This window comes from Phasianus colchicus, chromosome 2 (assembly GCF_987193195.1).
Source record: "Phasianus colchicus chromosome 2, bPhaCol1.hap1.1, whole genome shotgun sequence".
Taxonomy (NCBI): domain Eukaryota; kingdom Metazoa; phylum Chordata; class Aves; order Galliformes; family Phasianidae; genus Phasianus; species Phasianus colchicus.
The window spans coordinates 65,160,090-65,172,511 of NC_143437.1; positions in this window are offsets into that span (position 1 = coordinate 65,160,090).

Consider the following 12,422-nt stretch of genomic DNA (forward strand, 5'->3'; position numbering starts at 1 on the left):
TTGTGTTTATGTTGTTCTCACCTGGTGAAAATGGTAAGGTATTGTGCCAAGAAGTACATTCAAAAGCAAAATTCAACTCGGGACACATGGCATATTGCCAGTCCATAACCTGGACTCCCTGCGGACAGACTCTGCTCCCAGGCTGGATCAGACCTAGAGTGAAATTTCTGCACAGCTGTGTATCTGCCCCCAGATCAATCCTAAAGTCCCTTGACAATATTTTGGCAACATAAAAAGACTTTAAAAGTCAAGATGATTTGAGGATACAGCTGGAACACTATAAGAAGTTCTAATCTTTCTGGTGTTTGATGCTGTATCTTACCTGCCTGCAAAATGTTATCACCCTCAGACCAGAGCTATTCTTATTCACTCCTGGCAGAGTAAAGTCAGCCACGTAAATCTCAATCATTTCTGGCTAATTTTTAGACTTTACACGAGAAACACTGTTAGGGTCTTCTACCATGTTCTGCTGGAACAAGAGTTTACCAAACAGCAACTAGTGGAATAGTGATGACATTGAAAACTTCTGCAGCTGTTTGTGGGCTGGTTTTATGGTTACCTATTCAAAATAAGAATAAATTGCATTTTTACTCAAAACCAGCTGTAGATTCCTCTGTCGACTGAAAATCCTGAGTGAGAAAAGGAGGCAAAACAGATGAAGCACTGTTGGGAAACAGGGGCAACTCTAGCCAAAATCAGATATATCCTTTTTTTTTTTTTTTTTTTTTTTTTCTTCTAAATAAAGAGAGGTGAGGCAGAACTACAAGGAGAATAAAACTGTGAAGATCAGTTTCTAGAGCCAGAAAAACAGCAATCTCCAGAAATCCTAGGGTAAGTTATACTCAACCAAATTGTTTAAAATAACATCTGTTTATGTAGCCAGACCATGACTTACACCAGTGCTAGGCAGACAGAAAAGTTTTGGAATCACAGAATCACAGAATGGCCAGGGTTGGAAGGGATCTCAAGGATCCTGAATCTCCAACACCCCTGCAGGGCCACCAACCTCCTCATTTAATACTAGACCAGGCTGCCCAGGGCCCCATCCAATGTGGTCTTGAACACTTCCACAACCTCTCTGAGCAGCCTATAGAAGTTTCCATTAGTACTGGTCAGAAGAGCTTAGAACTCGGGTGTGATCAGTCAACCTCCCAAGCAATCCATGCAATCTAGTAAGCAAAACTCTTGGATCGTGCCACTGGCAGTAAACAGAGCTTTGTCTAAATCATTATACAACTGAACCTTGACAGAGAGGCTCTTCTGATTCTGCAAACCTGGAGATCCTGAAATTGTTGTCAGGTACCCCTAAACAACAGGTTCAACAAATCTAAGTGCAAGGCTTAAACCTGGGTCGAGGCAATCCCCATTACCAATATGAACTGCAGGAAGAAAGTGTTGAGCATAGCCCTGCCGAAAAAGACGTGGGTACGTAGGAAGCTGGACATGAGCTAGCAATGCGCCCTCAAAGACCAGAAATACAATCATATCCTGAGCTGCCTCTAAAAAAGCGTGGGCAGGGAAGCTGGACTAGATGACCCTCAGAGGTCCCTTCCAGCTCTAACGATTCAAGTGATTTTATGATTCTGAACTACCTCTCAGAGACAGGCAGGCATAAGAAAGGTAGAAACATTTATAGTCTTAAAAATACTGAGAATAATATTTGTCCAACATTTTTTAGTTAAATATTTGAACCTTCAGAATAATTTCAGGTCTTTTTTAGGAAACACGCAGGCTAGGATTTTAACAAAAGGAGGCGAGTTTAGCATATTTCAGTGTTGAAATAGCAAAGATACAGAAGTTTGTTCCACAGGTTCATAAAGCTTGAGTGGGTGGCCTATGTCTGTAAAATACAGGCTGGGCAAGAGCCAGACATTCTGGAACTATTTTAAAAGCAGCCAGTACACTGAGGGCTAGGACACCAAAACTTGCCATTTCACTAAACGATTATGTCAGCAATCATCCCTTTTGTTGCCCTAGAAATAAAAGCAATTAGTCACACAGTCATTTATAAACCTCATGTTTGCATGCATGCATGCTAATGTGCATTTTCACACTGTTAGGTTATACTAACACCTGATCAAAGAGGTAATCAGGAGCCCCCAGCTCACTAGTGGTGCTTTCCAAAACACCACTCCATGGCTACTGAGAAAGCTCCACTTGCCAAAATGTACCTCCAAAAAAACATATATGCAAATGCTTACACGGGCATACAGGAAGACAGGGAAAGTGCTGGGTAACACAACACATTGTGAATTGGCACTAACTTGTGAGGAAAACTCAGACATTTAAGAAGTCTTTCATGACAGAATTTATGTGTTCCAGGTGCTATTACCACCATATTGTAAGGCAACCTGTGAATCTCTCAGAAGAATTAGATGCTTTAAAACGAGGTAATGTTTTATTTTAACTTTTCATTTTCTTTTAATATAAGAGCTATTACTTCATCTATAGACATCCTTCTGAAATCTGGAGATTTAAGAAAGATTTTTAGGAAAACAACAGAAGAGTCATGAGCACTAGGGAAAGTATGGAAGTTAGACTAAAATTTAACTGGGTTTTGGATTCGTATCTCTGCTAAATGACTTCTCTATACAATTATCTAGAATTCTACAGAGTTGTAATATCTATTGTAGAAAAGCAAATAAAAATAACTGCAATTTTAGGGCAGTATTTTAAAGATTAGTTTGTTAGAAATGTTGCGAGCATGATGCACACATAACTTAAGTGCATGCATCAAGTTAACATCCAGTGTGGTATGTTTTATTTATTTATAAATAAATAAATTTATTTAATGGGTATTCATCAAAGACTTTTCCCAAGACTTAAACATTAAAATCTCTTTATATTGGCTTTGGCTTTTAAGTGCCAAAACCAGTACAAACAAACAGAATATACTGACCTCAAGAAGCAAACAATATAAGTAGACTTTCAAATTTGCCATTCATAGATGTTCTGTCATTAACCAGTGTAAGCACTATGAACAATATACATAAAAAATTACTTAAATGATGTAAGCCTTCTCATTTGTAATGAAACGATTCATTTCTTCATTGAAGGTCATATCTTCAATGCAGAATGATGCCTCTGAAAAGAGCAGCTGCATTAATCTCTAGAGAGTCATTGATTTCCATTCTACAGAACCAACAGATAACAATTGCAAACGGAATAGAGTAGGGTAGAGTAAAGTAGAATGGTTCAATTGCAAGGGACCTTCAAAGAACATCTAGTCCAACTGCCTGACCACTTCAGGACTAACTAAATGTTAAAGCACATCATTGAGAGCATTATACAAATGCTTCTTGAACACTTACAGGCTTTGGGCATCAACCTCATAGGGAGCTTGTTCCAGTGTTTGACCTCCCTTTAGGTAAATATTTTTTTTCCTAATCCCTGTGCTGAAATCTTCCCAGTACAGCTTTGTGTCTTTTCCATGCATCTTGCCATCAGTGACTAGGGAAAAAAGACTAAAACCTCCCTCTGCACTTTCCCTCCTCAGGAAGCTGAAGAGAACCCAAGAGCAGAGTTGTTTACTAAAGTAACAAATGCAGACTTGACTAATTCATAATGCTAATTTTTAACTTCTAGGTTTTGAGGCTAAATATTCGAAGTCAGACATATTTCTAGAGCTGAGTGAAACTTTGAATTCAGATTAATTCATGCTATTCCTGCAGTGCTTATACACACTAACCTAGCATTCATTTGACAAAACAGAATTATAGGCTGCAAGATACTTGGTTGTACTCAGTGCCTACTAATCTCAAACAGAATTGCATTCAACCTACTCATATATTGCAGTTAGAGCTATCTTTCCAAAACTTAGAGCCTAAGTTCAGGTCTTAATTTTGACTTCATCATTTTGTTGTTGTCTTCTCCTAATGATTACCATTACTAGTGCCATAGTGTGAAGTACACTGTGTGGAACTCTCTGTCTGTGTGGATTACTTTTAGTGAGAGTCAGTGCCTCTGAATGATGAAATCAGTGAAACATGGAAAACTGAATTCCAAACTGCTTACTCCCTGGTTCACATGAGGAAGTGGAACACTCACAGAGAAGTGAGTGTTTTCACAGAGAAATATATGAATACATCTCTGAAATTATAGGTGAATTGGCTAATCATAGATCTACTGCAGAGATGATAGATGTTCTGAACACAGATCTTAATTTATCTGTCATTTATTACCAATTGCAAAAAAAGTTTTAATTTTCATTTAAAAAATCCATACATCGAAGGCAGTTAAAATATATTTATTTCTATTACATCTAAACATTTTCTCTTTTTTTAGTTAAGTATCCACTGAAAAAAATATATTCACTCATTCTTAGTCAATGAATTCTCTCATACTTGATTATAAAAACATCACCAACACTAACTGCTTTTTCCTGTATATGGTATAGTATTGCTTCTTCTTCCTCAACATGAGGTTTGAGGTGCATTAGTAGATGATATATATAGCTTAATGTCATTCATCACTGTGCGTTTGACAACATTTTCCCCCTTGACAAAAGACAGATTTTATGGCAGAGCTGTCAATCTAATAGTTTTCATAAACACTTTTTTTTTTTTTTTAGATGTTTTGTTGTGGTGGTAGTTTTAATGTATCATCTGATATAAATCTCCAAGCTCTAAAACAAATTTGGTGAAATAGCTGATGACTTAACTGGAGTACAGTTCTGATTTCATTCTATTAATGGTAACTCTTGACTTCTCATTTTCTTAGTGGAAATAATATGAAACACGAGGGAATCATAAAGACAGCGTGTTCAGATGGTATTTTGTGTAAGAAGATAATATTTTTAATACAGCAAGGACACACTGGCAGAAATAAGATTTCAGTTAACAAATAATTAGCTAAAAATCCACTTAAATACTTAAAATATTAAATGGAAAAAGTGTATGACATCCTCACATCTGTGCCTGAGTGCCTGGGAAGATCATGGAGCAGATCCTCCTGGAAGCTGTGTTAAGGCACGTGCAAGATGAGGATGTAAACCAGAATGGCTCATCAAGGACAGATCATGTGTGACCAACCTGTTTGCCTGACATGATGGAGTGACAGCATTAATAGACAAAGGGCAATTGATGTCATCTACCTGAACATGTGCAAGGCCTTTAACATGGTCTTACACCACAATGTTATCTCCAAATTGGAGAGATATAGATTTGAAGACTGGACTACTTGGTGGATAAAGTGTTGGTTGGATGGTTGCAACCATAAGTTTGTAGCCAATGGCTCTACATTCAGGTGGAGACAAGTGATGAATGGAGTCTCCCAGGGGTCAGTCTGGGGACTGGCGCTCTTCAACAACTTAATCAATGACTTAGACAGTGGGATGGAAGGTACTCTCATCAACTTTGCTGGTGACATCAAGCTGAGTGATACAACAGAAGGAAGGGATGTCATCCAGAGGGACCTAGACAGGCTTGAAAAGTGGGCACGCATGAGATTTAACTAATGAGATTTAACAAGGCCAAGTGCAAGGTGTTGCACCTAGGTTTGGGCAATCCCAGATGTGTCTACAGACTGGGAGAAGAACTAATTGAAAGAAACCCTGTGGGGAAAGACTTGATGTATGAAAAGCTGGACATGAGCCAGCAATCTGTGCTTGTTGCCTGGAAGGCCAACAATATTATGGGCTGTATCAAAAAATGCGTGGCCAACAGAGCTAAGGAAATAACTGTTTCTATTATGTTTTCTTGAAGACCCATTTGGAGTACTGCTTCCAGGCCAGGGTCTCCCAAAACAAGAAAAATGTGAAACTGTTGGAATGGGTCCAGAGAATGGCCACAGAATTTATCAGCAGGCTGGAGCATCCCTCCTATGAAGAAAGGTTGAGAGAGTTGGCCTTGTTTAGCTTGCTAAACAAGAGAAGGCTCCAGGAATATCTCATTGTTGTTTCCAGTACTTAAAGAGAGCTTATAAACAGGAGGGAGACTGATTTTTTACATGGTCTCACCTCTTACCTATTATTTATTAGTTTCCTGACATGTAAGGAACAAACAAATCCACTACATTTCTTAGAATAAATATAGTTGCTTTTCTTTAATATGAAAACAGCAATTACTTTGGAACTATAGTCTAGAAAACACCAAATATTCTATTAAGCTGGGTATAGAAACATATTCATACAGAGGCAACTCCCATCTGGTTTGAAAACAAAATGCCTCCTCTACATCAGGCTTATATTAAAAATGTATATGCATATGCCATTTGTTATCAAGAGTATCAAATAAGAATGACCCAATTCCTGCAAACAGCATGAAGCTGTAATCTCATACTTAACAGAATCACTCAGATAAATGCACTAGAGGAGACAACCTTTTCAAACATATCCATGTTGTCTGCTGCAGTCTTAGCTGATCTGAGAGTAAACTGTATGCACAACATCCCAGGGGAACATGACCCATCTGCCCCAGTCAGTAACTCTTCCATATGTTCCTATATATATATACATAATTGGCAAACTAATCTACAAAAAGCAAGCCAAACCAAGGGCTTAATATGACATTTAATGCCGTCCCTACTCTAGAAAATGAGCTATTTTCCTCCACAACTACTTCTATATTCTCTTACATATGACATTTCTTTGTACAAGTTATGTGATTAGGGAGATGGGCAAGTAATGCCTGCTGTACTGTACTAAATTAGTTGAAAATATTTCTTCTTGTCTGCAAGTAATTCTATTTTCAGTGTTCAGCTCTAGAGATACATGTTAAATGATTTTTCCCCATTCCCATCAGAAGATCCATATAACATGCTAATCCACATACATTGCAAAATGGCATATGAAAACAAAAAAGAAAAGCAAAAATCACCACCAGAAACAGATGGAGACTTCATGAACTGTACACTGTAAGCTTCAGACTTTTGGTCAGTAGATAATGTCATTTGCAACTGCTTTTCAATAACATACAAAGTAAGTGCAAGTCTTAGTAGTAAGGACTCGTTACTGTTTTGTTAAGGAGCTTTCTGTTGATTTTCCTGCTCCCCATGAGCTTTCTTGGACTAGAAAATGGATCTCCTATTCAAACTGTATGACATTTCTGAGAAACAACATATGGCATCCATTATTTTATCAAAGCCATATGCATGTGACAGTGGCAAGACCACTGGGCTGAGGCCCCAGATTTTGCTTGCTTTAAAATATTGCTGCTTTCACTTTTGCACTGTTAAAAACATTAGTTTAGTATCATTTCCAGAAAATATCTTTTCAAACCCGATAAGGCCCAGGAGAAGATGATGCACAGTGTTTTAAGTACCAAAAAATCTTAACAGTGCAAAAGGACATGACATTCCCTTCTCCCTGTACTTTGCAGTCTCACATGACAGCCAGCACTGGGAGTGCAGGAATGAATGAATCCCACTCCTCCATTTTCCTTTTCCATTGTACTTGGCCATTCAACAGAGCTTTCTGGACATCTGGCAATAGTTCTGAGGAATGACAATGACACATGCTGACATTCTGAGGTTACCAGTTCACTGTCTCCCTCAGTCAAGACTGAAAGTTGCCCTTAGAGTTGCCCTTAGGTACTGAACAATTCTCTTAAACTGTTTATATATATATACTGTTTTATATATATTTAAACAGAATAGCATTGCTAGGGTGCACTGAGAGTGGGGCTATTCCCCCGGAAAGGCCAAAAGTAAAGGGCAAGCACAACACAAGATGGGCAATGACCTTATCAATCAGGCACAGTCTCCTAGCATTGGACACAAGCAAGCAAGCAGAAAAGAGTGGTGACTGCAGTGGGCCCTATCCAGGAAGCACTTGGCAAGGCAACAGGCCAGGTCCAAGGTCAAACTAGGAAACCCAGGTAGGATGTCAGCACCACACCTGGACTAAAGGCCCAGCCCAGAGATGAAGTGGGCAGTGTGTGTGTGAGGGGGCTCCAGGAGAGGCCTGTCAGAATGCCTCAGTGCTGTCCTGGAGCAAACGAGTCTGTTAGCCTTTTCAGGACCCTGGCAAGTATTTTGATTGACTGTATTCTAAAGAAGTGTACTTTTTATCAAAATCTGAAAGCTTTTCACACAGAACTGAATTGTGGTGTTGAAAGGTGTATAAACAAAATCTCTGCAGGTGATAAAAATTCATTATAGTTTTTAAGGCTTTTACATTCAACAGAATTTTATTGGCAATTATATATATATACATATATATGTTTTAGCACTGTGCTGGATAGAAATGACATGAACAGAAAATCTCAGCTGAGGGACCATGAAGAGGGCAAGATCTTCCATTCCTCTCTCCCATGGGACTAGATGTTGAGTCAGTGAGCCTGTGAAAACATTCATGGCACAAGATGTACTCAGTTATTCTGAACCATTTGAATAAACTTACAGTCTTTAATAAGCACTTTAGTCACTGAGTAAAATTTCTTTGTGTCCACTTAGGAAATCCTGAACAAAACACAAATGTGTAGTACACATGCAGTACACAAGGATGCAGTAAGTGCTGATGCATTCTATATGGATCCAGGTGCCTCTCCATGCCAGTATTTCTCACATTCCACTTCTGTTTTTACTTGGGACTTCTTTCAGACACCATAACCAGACTGCAATGGAACAGATAGTCAGTAATATGTGAGGTGCAAGACAGAAGCCTCCTGCAGCATAGCCCTCTTGATTATTAAAGAGAAATTTTCTCTTGTAGGCAGGAATCGTCCTTCTCAACTGCTCCCATGCAGTGCCTTAATATGTTTGGTTAGCCATGGGCAGAAGCGGAATTCTGCAAGCTAACCTCAAAATCAAAAGCTTTTTTTAGATTTAGTATTTTCTGTAGCAGTGTTAGTATTTTATGGAATTCAACTAATTCAACTCAGTGGAAACGTCCTTCCCAAGGCTCTGTTCTTAGTTCTCTCCAGTAGATACTTTTAGTTTCAGCTGAGTTGGCAAATAGTACAAACCTCTGTCACATTATCTAAGTATTATTTTTATTAATGGGACAAAGGCAAACTTATAAATAACGCATCATTTTACATGTCAGCAGGGTGTTCCCATCCCAAGGATGCTGAAGCATCTGACAAAGTATTGGCAGAAAACTGTGCTCTGTCCTAACACGTTCAAAGTAGGATGCCTGAGGGAGGTGAGGGAGGCAAACAGCTGCAGTCCACACTGGGATGCTGTTGGTTTTCCCAGAAGCAGCACCTGCCAATGCAACGGCATCCTTCATTCCTAGTGCCAAAATATGAGAGTGTGGATGAAAGAGGCTAGTATGAATTGTGAGAGCACACAGTCAGCCTACACTCCAAGGCAAAAATGATGTCTTGCCTTACATCAAGCATTAGTCCGAGCTGGCATGAGTTGGAAGGCTGCTGGGCTTCTGAATAAGAAGATATATATGTTTTTATTTTCTGATTGAAAAGATAGATGTTGCTCCTTCCCACTCACGTTACATAGATGAGGATCATGAATGAAATATATGTAGATGAAATGTACCTATCTCAAATCACATTCTTGAGCTGAATGAGAAGCAGAGCAACATTTTTCTCCATTCAAATCATAATTCTCTCTGCTTATGGACTACTGCTCTAAACTTTCATCTCAAGTCCTATTCCAATGAACGCTGCAAGAAAACACAAGCACCCAATGAACTTCTGCTTCAGAAGATAAAGGATACTAGGCAAAGTCTTCACATGACAACAGCTAGGAACTACATCCACCTCCTGAATATTATATAGAAGCATTTGAAAGTCACCTGAATAAGACAAGAGAAGTTCTCTGTATTTTTACTTTAAGAATTAGCCTGCCATGAAAGGACTTTCCATCATCCCCCAGATGCTTGGATACATAGATGGTTGACTTTTTTGCAAAAAGGTATATTTTTGTAAAGAAGTATCCTGTATACTTGGAACATTCTGGTTTGCTGAACCAGGAACTGAGAAAGACCTTCCACTAATTCAAGGATCTTAAGGTATGTGGAATCAAGAAGGGGGGTAATCCAAAGATTTGTGATTGATATCAAAACTGGATAGAATTAACAAGCAACAACTGATGATCTACATTTATGTGACCCCTATTTTGATCTGGTGGAGAAAGTCTTTTTTTTCATGCGATCTCATTGTGAATTTTTTTTCAGCCAACATTCCTTACAGCAAAATAAGCATATTCTCCATCACAAGCCCATTTTTTCAGATTTCTTCTCTTCTTCAAACAGCATGAACAGATGACAGCCAGCACTGCTGTAGAACTAGATACAACACAGTCCAACAAATCTACTAAAGAGCTGTTCAAGCTCCCCAGCAACTCAGACTAGGGTAACCTATTTCACATGTTCCTAGGTTGTTTCAAGTCTGTCATAGGAAAATTAGGAATTAAGATCCTTGTTATCTACCTACCTATCCATCTACTTGTCTTTCTATTTGTCTGTCTGTCTATCTATTTATCTATCTGTCTGTCTGTCTGTCTATCTATTTGCTTGGTATATTATTTATTTCTTTATTGTTAGGCCAAAACTCAATGCAGGGGCATATTTATCCCTGTGTGTCTCTACATCATTAAAATTAAGTTAGTAATTAAGGCTCAAGTTCACTAAGGTGACTTTGGCACACACCTATCTGCACAAGGATTCCTATTCTGTATCAGTTGCTGAGTCTTTATTTAGAAATCATGAAGCATATGCTTTGAAAACCTCTGTGCTGATATTGAGGTCAGGCCAGTTTAACAGATGAAAATACAAGGGAGTCATATTCTGTGGAGATAAAATTTAAATTCATTCAGTGTATCTCAGGCTCATGTCCTCGTATTATTACACAGTTTTGATGTTTCAAATTTATATCTAGGCTTACAAACTACTATTGTTACAGCTTTATGAGTGCATGGAGTTTCCTGAAAAGATCTATTTCAAAGCTCTTTTGGGTTTCCCAGTGTCAGCAGAAATAGGATAAGTACCTTTCATAGAAGCAAAAGCTCCTTCTATAGATCCTCACAGTGAATTATCTGCAACTCACTTTGCTATCAGCAAACTGAGGCCCACACATGCACAATGGTTAATTACATACAAAATATCTGAAGTTCCCTTGCAAGGGTTTTCAAGGATAGTTATATTTCTCTTCTCACCAAACAAGTTAAGCACACACAACAAAAACAAATTATTTTAAACATTTATTTTTGAAATTGCGATCTTAGAAATTTAGAGTCTGCATAGAATCATATGAAGGCTTTTCTTTCTACATTTGGCTGTAGAAGCATCAGAAATTTCTCATTAAACCCTTTGAGTCTTTGTGAGAAATGAGACAAATCATAAATTGTGCCAGATAAGTGTTCAAACTTGTTTGTTTTGACCTCTGAAGTTACCACTGATAATTCTCCTGCTGTTATTTCATAGCATTTCCTCAACAACATGCCCTGTGTCTTTCTGCAGTATCAGCAACAAATATATATATATATATATATATATATATATATATAATTTTTTTTTTTAAACATTATTTTGGAAATCTCAGCAGCCAATGTTGTGCTGTTTAGTGATAGACTCCATCACTATACTGGAAACCACAATAATTGTCTGCCTCCAAAGAAAACAGTGACACACAGAGTGCCAGCAACCTCATACTGTTCCAGTTCAGAACACTCCACCCTAGTGGGATGTACAAGGTATGAACTGCAGAAGAGTGGGAGAGTGCTTGCTGTGCACAGAGAGGGGCTTTCATCAACAAGAGGCCTAAGTCAGACAAAGATTCCTAAACAGGAAAGCCAGAAAAATAAATGCTTTCCTTCTTTCCAGGGGTCAGCCTATGGCAGATCTTTCTCATGTAAAATACATTTCAGCCATTAACCAGACAAACCTTTGGGGAAATGGTCTCATGAGAAGGAGAAAAATCTCAATTGTTCTGGAAGTAACATATTATGTCTTGATTAAATAAAAAGCTGTACTTCAGCAATTTGGTCAATACAAATGGCAGTTTGAGTGATTAAATTGCAGGTTTGGAATTTGTTTCCAACTATCAATTATTTAATATTCACAGCTTGGAGAAAAATGAAACATTTCATCATGTTCCTAGCTAGAAATAAGCAACCCATTATAGCAGATATTTTAGAAATAGTGGAGTTCAAAAGGAACTCTTAAGCAAAAGTGTTATAATTTCTATCAAAATGGCAACTGCACATGAAGGGTTGAAGGGGAAATATTTCCTTAGCACAAAAGAGCTCATTTGAAGACATGTGAAGCAGAGAAAAACAGATGGCTTCTATCAACACAAATGGAAATATACTGGCAAAAATTATCACTTACAGAGACTGATGGACTCAAAATGAACTGATAGTTTTCTTATCTGTCTAAGAGTTAGCTGATAGACTTTTCATGTAAAAATAAGCCTCACAGACAGCAAGACTAGTAGTTTTGTTAGCAGAACACTATGTAACATTTCAGATATTCTTCCCAGCATAACTGATCCTGATTCCAGTACTTCTCACGTCCTTGAGCC